This window comes from Gallus gallus, chromosome Z, assembly GCF_016699485.2.
Source record: "Gallus gallus isolate bGalGal1 chromosome Z, bGalGal1.mat.broiler.GRCg7b, whole genome shotgun sequence".
Lineage (NCBI taxonomy): Eukaryota > Metazoa > Chordata > Aves > Galliformes > Phasianidae > Gallus > Gallus gallus.
In genome coordinates this window covers 84,441,878-84,459,654 of record NC_052572.1, presented here as the reverse complement: position 1 = coordinate 84,459,654, position 17,777 = coordinate 84,441,878, and positions in this window count along the sequence as shown.

Genomic DNA, 17,777 nt, shown 5'->3' with positions numbered 1-17,777 from the left:
CATTTACTCTCCTTCCTTCTGTAGGATCAGCTTCTAAGCCCTGTATCCTAAATAAGACTTTTTCAGTTGGAACCAGCAGTTTAAGCCAACAGAAAATAAATATTTCATTCATAGTTGGCATTTTTAAATATTAATATGCAATTATGGAAATAGATTCTAGTGGAAGGTATCTCATTAATGACAGGAAAATCCTTTTCGAGGCAATTATGAGCCACTATTTTCTGGGCTACATGATAATGAGGGCATGCCCACTTTCTGTAACACTTGCCTATATTTTCCTGGAACACATGCATAGTTCATCTGGAAAGTTACATGACTCCCTCTAGATTTTTACCAGGTCAAACACTAGGTTTACATAAGCCATAGGATTTATACTATAAAATTCCACATATATAGTACAGGTATGGTCAAATTCATGCACCTAACTTTCAACATTTCATTTAAATGTTCTTAATTTTCAGAACTGTGTCATCCATTAAGGTTGTGTCTTGTTCTAAAGAACTCTTCTCTTTCTCAAGAGGTATGCCTTAAAACTCTTCCTATTCGTGTCTTTCCTCAGCTTTTTCAAAATGTTCATAAAAATATATAGAAGTATAAATAATGTAATACATCCAGGTGTTTGTTGTATTCTATAACTTGAGGTCTTAATTTGGAATCTTGCAATGCAGAATTTAATCGTATGATGTATTGTGTCAAAACAGCAAGTAATTACCATTACGTAGAACTAGAAATAAGAATACTTTATGCAGTGCATTGTGAACACAGATACTTGAATTAAACTAACTGACAAAAAATCTTCCCCTAGTAATGCTAAATGCTGATGAAGATTTAGAGAGCAGAAGCATAGATCTGTTTAGGGCTGTGCTGGGAACTGAGCAGGCTTGCCATCTCTACATCCCTAGATGCAAAGAAAGCATCAGAGGGTGTGATATTGAAGTTGATTCTATCTTTTGACAGATTTATAATGTTTATCCAGACTTTATTAGCAATCATGACCCTCTAAACCAAATGGATGAAATGTAAATCAATCAAGCCTTGATTCCCATAGATTAAGTTCCAGGTGAATTTGCTCATGTTCTCTAAAATTTTCACTATAATTCAAGTAAAGCCCAGTAATAAATCTAGCACTTGTATAGGACCTTTAACTTTCCTTCTGTAGCAGCACAGAACCTCCATGTTTCTTCATAAGTATTAACTGATTTGTAGAGAGAATTCACATTGGTAGGGAGGATTTTATGTCAGAGAGATTAAGTCAGTCAGTTAATGAAGAATTTGGGGTATTTTTCAAAACATTTAAGGAGCATTCTGGAAGATTTTGCTCTATTCTTAAGGTCCAAATGTACATAGGCCTTTTTATTTATACATACATACATACATACATATATATATATATATTTAGTTTTGTTCTGTCTTAGAAGGCTTCCAACTGGAAAATAAGAATGATTAAATGTCTTCTTTTTCTGCAATTTCTTGCTTTTCCCCCTGAATTCCATTACTGATGCTGCAAATTACACTGTAATTATATTCTCTGAATGCTAAAGAATTCTTAAAGAAATTGATACTGATAAATATTAAATATTGTATTGACTAATGAAAATTCACAAACAGCATTTTTCACTGTATTTCTGTAACAAATATATAACCTGCACACACTATTCTCATACACATTATGTGAGCACATACTACTCTCTGTTTGAAATAGTGCATTCTCAGTAGCACATGCAAAATACTTACCTAGGGCACAGTGAAACCTAGGGGAAGAAGCTAAACCACATTTGTGTGGTTTTTCCCCACTGTGACATTACCTGTAGAGGTTTCAACAAAAACCATCTTAATGTGCTTAAAGACCATTTCAACCAGGATCATGAATTGAGCAGTATGAATCTCAGTAAGAAAAGGGATATTTTTAGATGACCATTTAGTTGGTTATATAGTATAGTTTATTGGTTATATATATAGTTATAGTTTATTGGTTGGTTATATATATAGTTATAGTTTATTGGTTGACCATTAGAGGTTTGTCATTGCATGATAATGGATTATGTTGTTTCTGCACAGTAATAGCTTTGGTTTTCTAAGATCAGTGAAGTACCTGATGTGAACTTATAATGTTGAAGTAGCACAGTGCTACTTGTTTTTTCTTTATGCTGCACTTATTTTCTTAACAGAAGAAGCGTAACTATAGAATCGTAGAATAGAAACAAAGAATTGCTCAAATTGGAAAAGACCTTGAAGATCCTCAAGTCCAACCACAGTCTAACCATACTACCCTAACTCCAACAACTCTCCACTAAATCATGTCCCTGAGCACCGCAACCAAACGGCTTTTAAACACATCCAGGGATGGTGACTGAACCACCCACCTGGAGAGCCTATTCCAGTGCTTTACAACCCTTTCTGTAAAGAAGTGTTTCCTGATATCCATCCTAAACTTACCCTGGCACAACTTGAGGCTATTTCCCCTCGTCCTGTCACCTGTCACCAGTGAGAAGAGGCCAACCCCGCACTCACTGTAAGCACCTTTCAGATATTGGAAGAGAGCAATAAGGTCTCCCCTCAGCCTTCTTTTTCCCAGACTGAATAGCCCCAGTTCCTTCAGTCTCTCCTCGTATGGCATATTCTCCAAGCCCTTCACAAGCCTTGTTGCCCTTCTTTGGACCTGCTCCAGCACCTCAATGTCCTTTCTGTACTGAGGTGCCCAAAACTGAACACAGCACTCAAGGTGAGGCCTCACCAGAGCTGAGTACAGGGCAGGATGACTTCCCTAGTCCTGCTCACCTCACCATTCCTTATGCAAGCCAGGATGCCATTGGCCTTCTTGGCCACCTGTCCACACTGCTGGCTCATGTTCAGCTGATTGTCCATCAGTACATCAAGGTCCCTTTTCATCAGACAGTTTTCCAGCTACTCCTCCCCAGATCTGTAGGGTTACCTCAGGTTGTGGTGACCAAAATGCAGGACCTGACACTTGGACCTATTGAAGCTCATGCAGTTAACCTTGGCCCATTGATCCAGTCTATCCAGGTCCCTCTGTAGTGCCTTTCTCCCATCAGACAGATCATCACTCCCTCCCAACTTGGTGTCATCTGCAAACTTACTGAGGGTGCACTCAATCCCCTCATCAAGATTGTTAATAAAGATGTTAAATAGAAGCGGCCCCAGTACTGAACTCTGGGGGACACCACTCATGACCGGCGGCCAACTGGGTTCAACTCCATTGACCACAACTCTTTGGGCCTGGCCATCCATCCAGTGTTTCACCCAGCAGAGTGTATGCCCATTCACACCATGGGCAGCCAGCTTCTCCACGAGAATGTTATGGGGGACAGTGTCAAAGGCTTTGCTGAAGTCCAGGTAGACCACATCAACAGCCTTACCCTCATCCACTAAGTGGGTTACCTTGTCGTAGAAAGAAATCAGGTTTGTCAGACAGGACCTACCACTCATAAACCTGTGCTGACTGGGCCTGATCTCCTGGTTGACCTTTAACTGGTCCATGATTGCTCCAGAGATTATCCATTCCGTAACCTTCCCTGGCACTGAGGTGAGACTGATAGGTCTGTAGCTACCAGGATCATCTTTCCAGCCCTTTTGGAAGATGGTTGTCACATTTGCCAGTCTCCAGTCTGTGGGGGCATCCCCAGTTAGCCAGGATTGCCGAAGAATGATGGAGAGTGGCTTGGAAACCACATCTGCCAACTCCCTCGGCACTCTAGGGTGCCACATGTCTGGCCCCATGGACTTGTGAGTGTCCAGCTTTCAGAGCAGGTCCAAAACTATCTCATTGTGGATTATGCAGGGCCTATTCTGTTCCCCATCCCTATCTACCAGCACAAGAGGCTGTGTTCTCAGGGAGCAACTAGTCTTATTGTTAAAGACTGAGGCAAAGAAGGCATTAAGTACCTCAGCCTTATCCTGATCCTTGATCACCATGTTCCCCCCTGTGTCCAACAAGGGATGGAGATTCTCCCTAGCCCTCCTCTTACTGTTCATGTATTTATTTGTAGAAACATTTATTCATAAAATCATAGAGTCATAGAATGGCCTGAGTTGAAAAGGACCTCAAAGATCATCTAATTTCAACTCCCCTGCTATGTGTGGGGTCACCAGCCACTAGACCAGGCTGCCCAGAGTCACATCCAGCCTGGCCTTGAATGCCTCCAGGGATGGTGGATCAAAGGATGGTGGTGAATATAGCCTTTCTTGATTTTAGCAAGCTTTGGATACTGTCCTTCACAGTACACTTCTAGACAAATTGTACAGCTGTGAGATGGTCAGGGTTGCTGGGTGTTGAACAAACTGAGACGTAGGGCTCAAAGGATCTTAGTGAATGGGGCTACATATGACTGGCAGATGTCACTATTGGTGTTCCCCAGTTCTAAGTCCCATTCTGTTCAATATTTTTATATATTTTCTGGATGAAGTGGAATGCATCCTCAGCAAATTTGCTGGTGATACTAAACTGCGAAGTGCTAGATAGACAAGGAGCCTTACAGAGCGATTTAGATACATTGGAGCATTGAGTTAACATTAACTGTAAGAAGTTCTACAAAAGGTGTCTCTCTCACATGGCACAGAGTAAATCCAAAATGCCAGACACTGAAGTAGACTGGTACAAGTGGCTGGAAAGCATGTTCTATTTTTGTTCTTTTCTATTCTATTCTATTCTACTCTGTTCTACTGACCAACATGGAGCTGACATGGATGTGAGTCACTGCTCACAATCTCACATAATAGAGAAGAACCTGGGAACATCATCTGGGCCATCATCTGTCCCAGAGTTGGTCCAGTTTCACCGTGATGATCAAGGCTGTTGCCAGTTTTGACTCAGTTCCTAGGTGCCTCAGACCCCTGACCATGTTGGTGGCCCTTGCTTGGACTTGCTCCAGTATGTCTATGTCTTTACTGCACCAAAGTACTAAAACAGAATACTGCTCTAAAGGTGTAGTCTCACAAGTAAAATGACAGACCTGAAGAGTTACCCAACAGATTCGTGCATGGATGATGCCAGAGCTTGGGAATCCTGTACCTTTCTGGAGTGGCAGCTGAAAATCAGCTAATACTCTCAAAGATGCTTCAGTTGACACCAGTGTCAATGTCTGGCAGCTGAATCCCTCCTTCATTGTCTCATTGCACAGAGCCACTGTAGGAACTGTGCAGATGTTCACTGTAAGCAGGTTCCCCTTCAAGCTCTTCCTGTATCTTCCTGTATCTTCCAAGTGATAGCTCAGTAGAAGTCATGCTCTGATACACATCTGGTCATTCACTTTGTTTACTTGGTGCTTTTAGTTGTGCTTTTTAATAGTCTTTCTACATGAAATGTTCATCTTCATGAACTTCAGTGTTCGTCTGTTCTTTATTTACATGACATCTATTCCTTTCTCCCCCGCCATCCGCATGAAAATGTCATGATTTTGAGCCCTGGGTATCAACTATGCCAAATTTCTTAATTTAGAGATGAAATAGATGGGGAGAGGAGGATACGTTGAACTTCTCTTCTTATCTTTCTGAGGCATAAAACTTCCAGGTGGGAGATGAAAAAGGAAATTTGAAGTTAGAGCAATAAGGAGGAAAAGACATTTAATGTAATGTTGTAATTCAGCCAAGTCAATTAAATTTCAAAGCAGACTGGAAATCCAGGATATTAAAGTTTCTAAAAGGTGCGTGCAAACAGACAGCTCTGCAGAGTGCATTGACATCTGCAGTGCCCTGCAAGGAGGCCAGTCACCATACTGTCTGGGCAGCGTGCGTGGGTGGCTCCTGAGCAGCCTGCCCTGCCTGTGAGCAAGGCCAGGAGCAGCATGGAGAGGCAGCGCTGTGAGATGGATGGTGCTCCTCAGGATAAGGCACGCTGCTCTGGGGAAAATCTGCTTTCATTAATTCTCCTGTTCAGTGAAAACCATTTTTTTTTTTTCAAACAGCGGTAGCAGCACACCAGCAAGCTCAATGTACTAACAATGATATGGGACATAATTGGTCTATTTGTCTAAATGCCTTCACCCCTAGCCCTTCCTTTTCCTGTCAATTTAGATTGATGTTTCAAGGGTAAGAGCTTGTCTCTTAGTGAATGTTCAGTGGCATCTTAATAATTGCAAAGGTCCTGCAGCGTGACGGAAAATAATGTCCATGCTGTAGCATAGTGTGATTGATTTGGAGCCCAAAATAGCCCAACTAAGTCAGAGAGCTGGATCTGATAGCTGATCCTGAGCTATCAAACCTAACTCAGCACGGAAACATACATCAGACTGAATAGCCGGTGACGAGACAAACCAGTGTGTTATTAATGCAGAGGTGTTAAAATCCACAGCTAGCTACCTACAATTAAAATGCAACTGACAATTAATGCTACAAGCTAGAACACCCTTCAGATTAGCCAAATGATTTTTTTGGTTTGTTTTTTTCTTTTTTGTTTGTTTTGTGGCAGGGAGTCCAGGGATCATGCCACAGTGCAGGGAAGACCTGGAGGCTATATTATCATGTCTGATGGTGGGCCCCACCGGACCCTTTTCTGCAAGGTTGCAGCTGAAGACATTGTGATATTACAGCTTTAGACTGTGGTACATGACCATTCTGGATAACGTGGAGATCTTCACCTTCTTGAAATGCTTAGTAATCAGCAGGAGGGTATCCCATAGCCAAAGAGGAGTATGCAGACTGGCATCAAAATAATTTATTTTCTTTTAAATAACCTCAAAACTGTTTTTGTCTAGTTCTTCCAAAGCTCACACACAATCTCTCAAATCCAGCATAGCTCAGGGCTAAGGAGACTTCTCCCTTGCCAATTCCATATTCCCTGACTTGATTTCAGAAAAGTCTGTGACAGAGGCAATGGAGATGTCACAGCTTGCTTGTTTGGCTTTCTGACAACATTGAAACATTCCTACACAGACACTTCTATTTTCCTGATCAATGATACTGCATCTCACTGCGAGCTGTGCTGCACCATGAACTGGTCTCTGACATACAAATGTGAACATTATGTATATAAATATACAAGTATATGCATTCATATTCTCCACATAGGGGATGAAATAATTCTGCACCATGTACATTTTTGTGCTCTTAAGGCATGTTGTTGCTTTGCAAGATTTTTCGTTTGACAGTGATGTTGCACAATGTGCTTATAATTCAGTGTTAGCTTATCAGCCATCCAATCTCCCACTCCAGGGAATGTGTCAACCATCAAAAGGAGAGGAGGAGGTATGCTGAATCTTAATGGCTCCTATTTCTTCAGACTCACTTTCTTAAGGGCATTTAATCAATGAGGACAAGTAGTAGGCAGATTTTTAAATAAATGTGTCACTTTAGGTTAATCCACAGTACAACTGAATGTATTTGTTTATGTGATTCCCTGAATATGTTCCTCAGCTGCTCAGCTGAATTGATAATCTGTAAATCAAGGCATGTTACAAGCAGTTTTAAACTAGCCCTTGAGCAATACCTTCATTTGACCTACCAGTATCTAAACCATCCAGAAGCTTCAGATCCAAGGGTGTTTAATATCAATCTTTCAGTAGTGTTGCATCAGTGAATCAAATACTTTTCTGGCCATTGTAAGCATACAGACATGCATTTGTGTACTGTTTTTATTTCATTACATATTTTTTCTTCTTGTTTGCAATAAATCTTTTAAGGAAGTGCAAAGCTAAGAGAAAAAGCAGAAAAAAAACCCCACAAAATTTTGAAACATTTAAGTATTGCCTCTTAGCACTATTTATTACCAACTATTTGACAACTAATGCGAACATGTAATAGGATAACATACTTAATAATAAAATCCTATGTACTTATAAAGAGTTAAAAATGTGAAAACTGTTCAAACTGTATGGATACACAAATATAAATCTGTGTGCACAGGCAGGTGATAAAAAGCTATCCATGAGCACTGATTTACTGCAAGATAACTCCTGCTAATTGAAACAGTGAATCTGTTTATCCTTTCTGCTCAGACATGAAACAAAGGCTATCAGAAAATTCAATGGGGAAAACAAGTAGCACGTTAGGGTATATTATTAATTCTGAGCCCATTGTTAAGATGGACTTAATTAGCTGCTGTTACAGTTATATCAATGTATGTAGGTGCTCAAGAAGAGGAAAACAGAGAGACTAGTGGAAAAATGGCTATCCCATAATAATGAGATTTGCACTGATGTGAAATAATAGCAAAGTTGCTCTAATTTACACTGATATGGGCAAGATTATAATAAAGCCTAACACCTAGACTGAATGTTGTTTATGTCGTTCAGCTGAAATAATATATAAGGCTTGTCTGTGCAGTTAAAATCCTCCCAGAGACCAGCACTGCCTGTACCTGCATCATGACCGTTGTAATAGTGCAGAAATTATGTTGTGCTGTAACAGAAAACTTTTACCTACAACCATTTATTGAGGTCTTTGGAGGAAATATTCTGCAGATCAAAACGGATGACATTCCAAAGGACATCTGTGATTATGTGAGGCTGCTTGTGTTATGTAATATAAATCACTCAAGCATGGGCATCCAACCAGAATACGACTTTCCAGTTCATGTGAGAAGTAATTAGATTGGTGAGAGCGTGTCATGTGCAGAACAGTGAAATAAAATCAAATGCACCAATACTGCTCACAGGCAAAACAGAAAATGAAGCTGAGGATGTGCCACAGGAGCTCTCAGTTGTGTTCTTAAAAGTTTAAGAGTGATTCTCACATGACCTTAGACTGCCACAACTGCTCCATTTCTGAACTACGCAGCACTAGCATTGTAAGTGCTCTTATAAACATGTGTATGATGGGTACTTTCAAATGTATTCTCATCCGTCAATATGTATTACAATTTCACTCTTCTCTATACATGACAAATTAAATTAATTCTAGAATTCTGTGAATTCTACTAGTAATTTACAATCAACATCCTGATATTTTTTTTCTCCTAACGTGAAGGAGCTCCTGCTTTGAATACACCAGGTAAAACATACCTCATCCCTTTAAGAGGGATCTTTAATATGGATCTGGGTGTCATGTAAATCAATCTATCCCATAAACTCTTCCTCAGTCTCCTTAAACATATCTCCATGTTAGCTTTGACATCATTATATCCCATTGTGATGAAAATGGACTTTCTGTATCCTGTGATAATGAAAATAGCCACTTTATGCAGTTTCTGCCTGCAATTATCCAGTCTTTTCTCAGACTCTAGAGAAATCTAAGCTAATTGCTTTGGGACTTTTGCTACATTTCCATAAATTCTTTGTTAATTTTTCATGAGAAACTGTTATTGTGGTTGGCCTTAAAGTTCCCATTGTATTCAATAATATAAAGAAGTCATTATGAAAACATAACCAATTCACTAGTGCCTCCATCAAAGCTACACTCTTTTTATCTGCATGTATTCTCAGGTGAGACTGAATGACTCATCCAAACCCTTCAATAGTTCTTTTTTTTTATATGTATTCTGATGCAAGCTTTTCTTCATCTGATCTTACTCAAAGAAAACCTAAAAGTGGTTCTACGTGGTGCATGACCTTGTAATTATAGGACATGAATCGAGTTTGCTTTATCTGACAGTCAGCTATGGAATTGCTTTTATACCTGCTCATGAAGACAAAGAATTCTGTTTTAAATTACATAGTAGTAATAAGAATGGGGCACATTTCCAAGGGAATGTTTCACAACTTGTGATGTTGCATTTTATTTACTGATTAGTCTGAATTCAAAGTTATGAATTCTGTAGAGTAGAAGCACCAACAAAATATTAATCTGAATCCACTGCAGAGAACTGTGTGCAGATATCTGGTAATATAAGCACAGTCTCTATTCCGACAGGTGTTGAGCATTGCTTGTCAGAATCCTTTTTTCCTTCTTTACCCCACTGGACTTCAGTACAGTAATGCATATTTTCCTCTGCAACATTCTCCCCAAATGCAGCAATTATGAATGCTGTCATATTAGTTAGATGAAAGCCTACAACTGTGGAAAATCTAAATTTGGATGGTGGATTCTGGGGTAACTGCGGTTCATTGCATACTTCTGAAATAGCAGCAGCTGTGTGCAGCTGGTTACAGCTTGCCAAATGTTTCATGAGAAGAATACTGCACAGATTAGAAAACAAGAACCGTCAAAAGTATGGTGAAAGCTGTGTTACCGATTGTGAAAATGTATGTCACTATCTTCTTCTGCAAGCTGCATGTGAAAGCTTTGACTACACTGAGTTAAGCTTCTCAATAGAAAAAAGTGTGATTTGCATTGATTTTTGTGGCCTCGTGCCAGTTTACACTCACTACAAACCAGCACTGATGAGAACTGTGCTTGAACAAAAGCGTCAGAGCAGTCCACCAAGACATCACATTAAATATCCCTGAACCATATGAAAACATCTTGGCTCCCACAGGGGGCTGAAAAAGACTAATAACAATGAAAGCATCTACTCCAGTTTTGGACCTTGTCGCATTTTACAGATATGCCGTCTCATAAAATAGTGACATCTTTGTAATCAGTTATGTACCACTGCCAGCTCTGAAACAGTTCATACAATTTGCATTTTCGTAAGAGAAGAAAGCGTGCACTTCTGAGAATCAAAAGGAAATGAAGAGGACCAGGGTGGAAAATCACTCCACCCTGGGAAAAAAAGAAAGAAGTCATAATAAGCTGGTATTCTCCTAGTTGGAGACTACTGCTTAACAATATGATAAATGGAAAACACAGGTTTTGTTGGTATCAATAACAACCGTCGTAGGCCAGAACTGAATAATTTAATGGCGTGTATTTCTCCAACGTCCTTTATTGTCTGATTGCTGAAAAAGGCAAGGGATTGTAAGCAAACCTCAAAATTCTCTACGGTTTGTCTCAAAAACATGCTCACAAATCCCATTGCTTATCCTAAGCTTTTCTAAACCTCTTTCATGTGGTAATGAAGCAGAGGATCACTGTATGATTAAATCTCTTTTTCTCCTGTAGGTAGCTGGTCTAAAATTAAATAAAACCAATATTGTTTGGGATATTTATCTTATTTCAAAGTTAATAAAATGCAAAATCTTAAATATGTAAAATGTTACCCTACTTTCTGTTTTCTCAACCATGACAGCAACAACAACAACAAACAATAAAAGGGTGCATTTGGCTTCAGTATACTGTGCAGACTCTGTTTTTTCACATTTGTTTGTGGATTTCCTGTGCTGGAGGCTGTTGATCCAAGAGCTTTGCCCTTCGCACGTGCTTCAGGAGCTGAGGTGTTTTATTCTGTGAGGGACAGACTGACATGAATGGGAATATTGGTAGCATATGGAACTGCTCAGGACGACTGAAGTTGATGGTTCATTATGCTTGCAAGAGATTTATTCTGTTTTAGCTCTCATTGCACATGCTTTTTTGAAGCATACGCCTACTAACTCCCTGACATGGCAATTTTACTGCTCCTACTTTTCTAGGATTTGCTGCTAATAGAAGTGAAAGAGGCAGTGCAGCATCTGGTAAACTGAGATTTCAATTATTAAGCTTGTGTGTGTGTGTGTCTGTGTGATTTTTTTTATTTTTATTTTTTCACTGAAGTGATACCAAAAATAATGAGTGTCACCAGGAAGTTAAACCTACCACATACATATAACTTCAAATGCGTTTCAACAGAGTGTATCTCTACTTTCTCTAGAGCATAGGATATGTATTTTTTCCCAGGAGGTATAGCCATTCTCTCTGCTCTGGTTGTCATCTCTACAAAATAGGATAAGCTTTGAAAGAGAGAAACAGCTGGAAGGTCTGCCCAGTCCACCTGCTGGAAAACACCTTCTGGAAGACTAATGGTCTTACCAGCTTGTACGCCTTTCCTTAGTTACCTTCTCTCCAACATCTGCTCCCAGCAGAAAACCAGGCCCATATCCTCAGAATTGCCCAAGGAGAGAGGAAGGGAAAACAGTTTTGCTGGTGGAGGTCTCCCAGTTCACATGGGATATGAGAGGCAAGAAAGACCAATTATAGTTTTCCCTTTGAATATGAGTGAAATGGATTTAAGGAGAGCGACTATTTCCTGGAATTGCACTAAGCATAAACTGAGAGGGGTGGTAACTGAAATGCTAGAGACAGGAAATCCAGCTAAGAAAAGAGTTCCTGTGGGGTCAGTAGAGGGGCCAGCCCTGTTTCATACTGATGGTCTGAACAAGGGGATTGAGAGCACCATCAGTAATTTTGCAGAGGACGCCAAGTTGGGAGTGATCTGAGCGTAGGAAGGCCCTACAGAGGGATCTTGGACAGGCTGTATTGATGGGCTGAGGCCAATTGTAGGAGCTTCAGCAAGATCAAATACTGAATCCTGCTCTTCAGCAACAAATCCATACTCTGCTAAGGTCTTGGGGCAGAGTGGTTGACTAGCTTCACAGAGGAAAAAGGACCTGGGGCTGTTAGTTAACTACCAGCTGAACATGAGCCAGCAGTATGCCCAGGTGACCAAGAAGGCCAATGGCATCCTGGCTTGTATCAGAAGTTGTGTAGCCAACAGGAACAGGGAGGTGATTGTGCTTGGCATCCGTGTGGCTGCACCTCGAGCACTGTGTTCAGTTTTGATCTCTTCACTACAAGAAAGACATTGAGGTTCTGGAGTGCGTACAAAGGGCAGTGAAGCTGTAAATTTTCTGGAGAACAAGTCTTATGAGGAGCAGTTGAGGGAACTGGGATTGTTCAGTTTGGAGAAAGTGAGGCTCAGAGCAGACCTCATCACTCTGTACAACTACATAAGAGAAGGCTTTTTAATGAGGTAAGGGTTGACCTCTTCTGCCAGATAACAGTGATAAGACAAGAGGTACAGCCTCAAGATGTACCAGGAGAGGTTCAATCTGCTTATTAGGAAAAATTTCTTCTCAGAAAGAGTGGTCAGGCACTGGAACAGGCTGCCCTTGGAAGTGGTCGAGACACCGTCCCTGATGGTGTTCAGGAAACATAGAGATGTGGCACTGAGGGACATGGTTGTGTGGGCCTGGTGGTGATGGTAGTTGGACTAGATGTTCTCAGAGGTCTTTTCTGACCTTAATGATTCTATGATTCTCTTAATCTATTCAAACTCCTGTTCCAGCATGAATAGATAAGTACATCTGTGTGTTCACAAAGGATTGTGGCAGAAGCTGAAGAGCAGAAAGTGGAGACTTGCAAATGCAGGGAGCGCATACAAGCCCTCTTGCTCAGAAAAACAAGAGCTGATGTTTCTTGCACAAACACTGCTTTTGTCATGCAGGAAAAATGACACTCAACCTCTGGGAACTAGCTGGATATTTTGGTTGTGCTCTCCCAAGTAAGTTATTCTGCCTTGTTTGTATGTGATAATTGACGCAGGATTACTGTTAAAAAAAATTTTGCTTGGACCAACTCAGTCCAGCAGAGCAGGTTTATTCTATCATGAATATGTTCTCAAGTCCATGCTTGGGCTGGATAAATTCTTCTTTGGCAGCTTAGTCAAAATGGTCTTTTCTCTTACATGCGAAGTTACTTTCTAGTTTTCAGATATTTTGTTTCTCTGATATTGCCTGAACCATGAAAACTAAGGAAGCGATTACATGAGCTAGCAAATACAGCCTGGTTGTTTTTTCCTCTCTGGAGTACCTGTTAAGTAAGGGAGAGAAAGTCAGCTCCCTGGTCTACTGGAACAAAAACACAACCAAGATCAAACAAGAGAAGAAAAGTAGCCTTGATTTTTAGCAGACCCATTATTATTTTCAGTCTATCAGACAGTAATAAAGATTACTTAGAAAATGTATATACAAGACAGGCCTAAAATCTTCCTGGAATCAGTTGCTATGAGTCAGACTCATTACCAAAACCAAAAGCAAGCAAGCAAACAAACAAATAAATAAATTGTCATGTATATCATTTTGTTGTTCATTGCTCACTTTCCTCTTTGTGGTGACAAGAATTTTTCAGTACAAGAATGCAAGAATGAGACTGTATTTAAAGATACTGCATTACATTAAGCAGACAGTATTGTCATTATTTAGCTGCTGTAGTAGACTGTGGATGCAGTCCTGTTGATTTTATTACAGAGATTGTCAGAATCTATAATTCACACACCATTAACCACTTCATTAAGACTACAGCAGCTGTGTGAGCCCTAAATATGTAGCAGTTTCAAGACATTGCAAGTAAATGCTCACTGGCTGAGATGTGGGCATCTCCAGTGACTTGTTCACTGGATAACTAAAAGGCAGTGATGTTTTTTAGAAATGCTTTTTTTAGACTGTAGGCATAAATGCATAAAATATGTTTACTTTGTATTAATTTAAGTTGAAAGCATTGCTTTGCATGAGGTGTGTGCTCTCACATTGTCAATCAAAAAAAAAAAGAGAAAAAAAAAAAGGCAATAACATACCAAAATATACAGTAAATTAAGTATTTTCATATGGTTTACGTTTTCTACACTGGAATATGAAGCAGCATGTGTGCTGAAGCAATGTGAAGGAGATTTCTGATAGACATGAGAAATGTGAATCATATTAATTTAAGGACTCAGAATTAATGGAGCATTAATTATGTAGAGAGGATTTTTAGTTCCCTGCTATTTTCCATGAGTCCTTCTATACTTAAGATTTTCTGTAGTCAGTCTTTGTCACTCATTTTCATTTCCTCTCTTCTCACATACCTGCTTTCCTCTCTCCCTGCTTCCTTTCTTAGAGCTGATTGATGTTACCCTGGAAGTCCATTTGTGTTTTGCTAACTTAAATCATAACAGCTTCACTGAAATGTAAATAGCATATTTGTTGCCATAAAATAAATCTTTGGATAAATGTATTCTCAGCAAACATATTGTACCTACCCTGGAGCCAGTGTGTGAATATCTCTATTGAAAATTTTTGTGTTGTAATAAGTCAAATGTTTATTTTCAAAATATTTTTTTTCTTCTCATCCCCATTTACTTAGAGAGAAGTACGGATATACAGATAGCTCTCTGCTCTGTCATGTCAGATTCTTTCAAACGGCTGAAGGAGCTAGGATTGTTCAGTCTAGAGAAGAGGAGGCTCAGGGGAGACCTTATTGCTCTCTATAACTAACTGAAGGGAGGTTGTAGTGAGCGGGGGGTCAGCCTCTTCTCTTGTGTGACTAGTGATAGGACTAGAGGGAATGACTTCAAGCTGCACCAGGGAAAATTCAGGCTGGACGTTAGGAAATACTATTTCTCTGAAAGGGTGGTCAAGCACTGGAATGGGCTGCCCAGAGAGGTGGTGGAGTCACCGAGCCTGGTGGTGTTCAAAGAGCGTTTGGATGTTGTGTTGAGGGACATGGTTTAGCGAGAACCATTGGTGATGGGCGGATGGTTGGACGGGATGATCCTGTGGGTCTTTTCCAACCTTAGCGATTCTATGACTCTATGAAATCCCAGGTCTCCAGGAGAATGTATTATTCTCTCTGTGAAACAACAAAATTTCTAAGAATTGTCAAATCAGGAGAAAAAACCAAACACCTTTTCCAAACAGCTCATTGTTGGTAACTGTTTTTACTGAAGAAGAATGGTTGCATAATGGTCACCAATTATAACATGGTCACAACTTATGTCTGGGCTGTAAAACTGTGGCTAGGGTTAAGATTATTCCTTCTATGTTTTTGTATACTTGTGCTTGCTGACAAAGAAAATCAGCTAGAGTTTTCCAGCCTTATTCTTTAGCCTCATCCAATCACATCAAATTAGACAAAGCTGGATTTTGTAACAGGGGAATGTATTAGGAACTCTGTTCTTCTCTCTCTCATTTATCACTGGTGAGAAGCCGGTTATGTTGGGAACCAGTGGATCTTGTACAAACCAGAAGTCACTGTGTAAACAGAGGCCAAGAGTTTTTTCCATGACCTTGCACTGACCTTGGCCTTGAGGTAGAAATTTCTTTGCAAGAGATAAGATGTTAATGCCTTCCTGTCTGTCCAGGACAGATGGCCAAAGACACAGCAGTAAATTCAATGTGCCCAAGGCCATTCTCTGCCAATGAAGCCAACTTACAGAGAATGGCACACATCCTTTCCTTAAAATTATCTTACTGCTCAAGATAGATTGGCCAAATCTGAGCCTACACATTGTGGGAAGGTATGTCTCATGCTCAATAGAAGCCTACATGCTGGCACTGGCAAAATCTCACAATCATAGAAGGAAATCAGTTCCCAGCAGAATTAGCACATACTGAAACAATTACAGCCCAAGCTTAATCAATGCAAAAGTAAAAAGCTCCCCCAGAACAACCATTTTAATTAGGAAAAAGAAAGAGTAGGTCCTAGATGTTGACCAGAGCTCAGCATGAAATATCAGCCTCCAGATCTTAGGTATTACCACAGCTTCAAGGATCATTGATGGTCTAGATGGCCAGTATTTTGAGTTTCAAGGAATTCTGTTAAGGCCTTATATGAAGGTCCTTAGTAGTCTGCCTTTCTGGTAGGTAATGCATATCTCCCTTGCTCAGTCCTTCAGCTTCTCTGTCTGTCCATGATGGGCAAGAAGCATACATTTCTTTTCCATTTCTACTTTTACACCATTTAAGACTTTCACTTCTGATCAGATTCTTATCTCAGCTGAAATCCCTTATTCCTGACCATTTTTAACCTCCTTCAGATTTTCTACACTTGGATTATATCTTGAAAAATAGAATCATAAAAAACGGGCAGGGTAAGGAGCTAACTTCTTCCCATTGCTCAAGCATAAATGGAACATAATTTCACGTGCTACAGACTGCTATTTCCTGTCTCAGCATGGTGTGTCAGTGCTTTCAAAATAGCATGACATTATTGACATCGTTCACTTTGATTCCTGATAACACCCTATAGAGTCTTGTGCAGTTTATTTTTATTCTCCTATGTACATTGTTTTGACAGTGTTTTCCAGTGCACTTTGCCAGTTTGTGAAGATAATTTAGCATTCCAGTTCCATGCTTCAATGCACTTCTTGCACATTCTAGTTTGGTAGAAACTGTGCATTTTAAAAGAGTGTATACTATGTTTCATTAAGTTATTGATTAATACAATGAAAAGTGACCTGAGAACATCTGAATTGTACCTCTTCTCAGCATGTACTCTGCCTTTGACCATGAAGTTTTCATAGCCGATTTCCAGATACTGTACGCCTCTCAGATGTGTTATGACATCCCTTTGAAGTGTCTGTTCACCAATCATGTCCAACCCATGGCCCAGCACAGCTCGTAGCCTAGCCTGGCCCCTCAGCAACAACTGAGCATCAATGCGCGGTGAACACCACATGGGCTGAAAGGGGCTCAGGAGACCACAGTGCAGGGCCAGCTGAAGTGATGGCAAATCGGTTTATGATTTTTGATACATTGGCTAAACACAGACTTATGAGCAGCAACAAAATATGCAGCTGTGCTTTCCTTTGTGATAAAGGAATTTGAGAACAGGTTTCAAGATTGCTGATAACATTATCAATTTGGGGGTTTATTTCTGACTCAATTTTTAGTCAACATAAATACATTTGCAAATTTTAAAATGGAATAAATTGAGTTGAAATCAAATGTTGATTGTGCCTCTTTATCTGACTTCTACAAGCTCTCTCACCACAGAGAAATATCCCTTGCTTCATAGTCACATCTTATTCATGTCATCACTTTTTGGCAGTATGTACATTTGTAAACAACTATTTTGAAGCACATGAGGAGTAACACTTCATCAATAATCTCTGATAAACACCTTGAGAAAGCACCAAGAACAATGGCCATCAAACCAGCCTGCTGTGTCAGTTTCACAAGAACAAGATCACACATCCCTAGTTTTATGTTTTGGTCTCTCTTTTTTATGTTTTATTAAAAAAAACATTAAAAATTAAAGTAAGTTTTGTTACT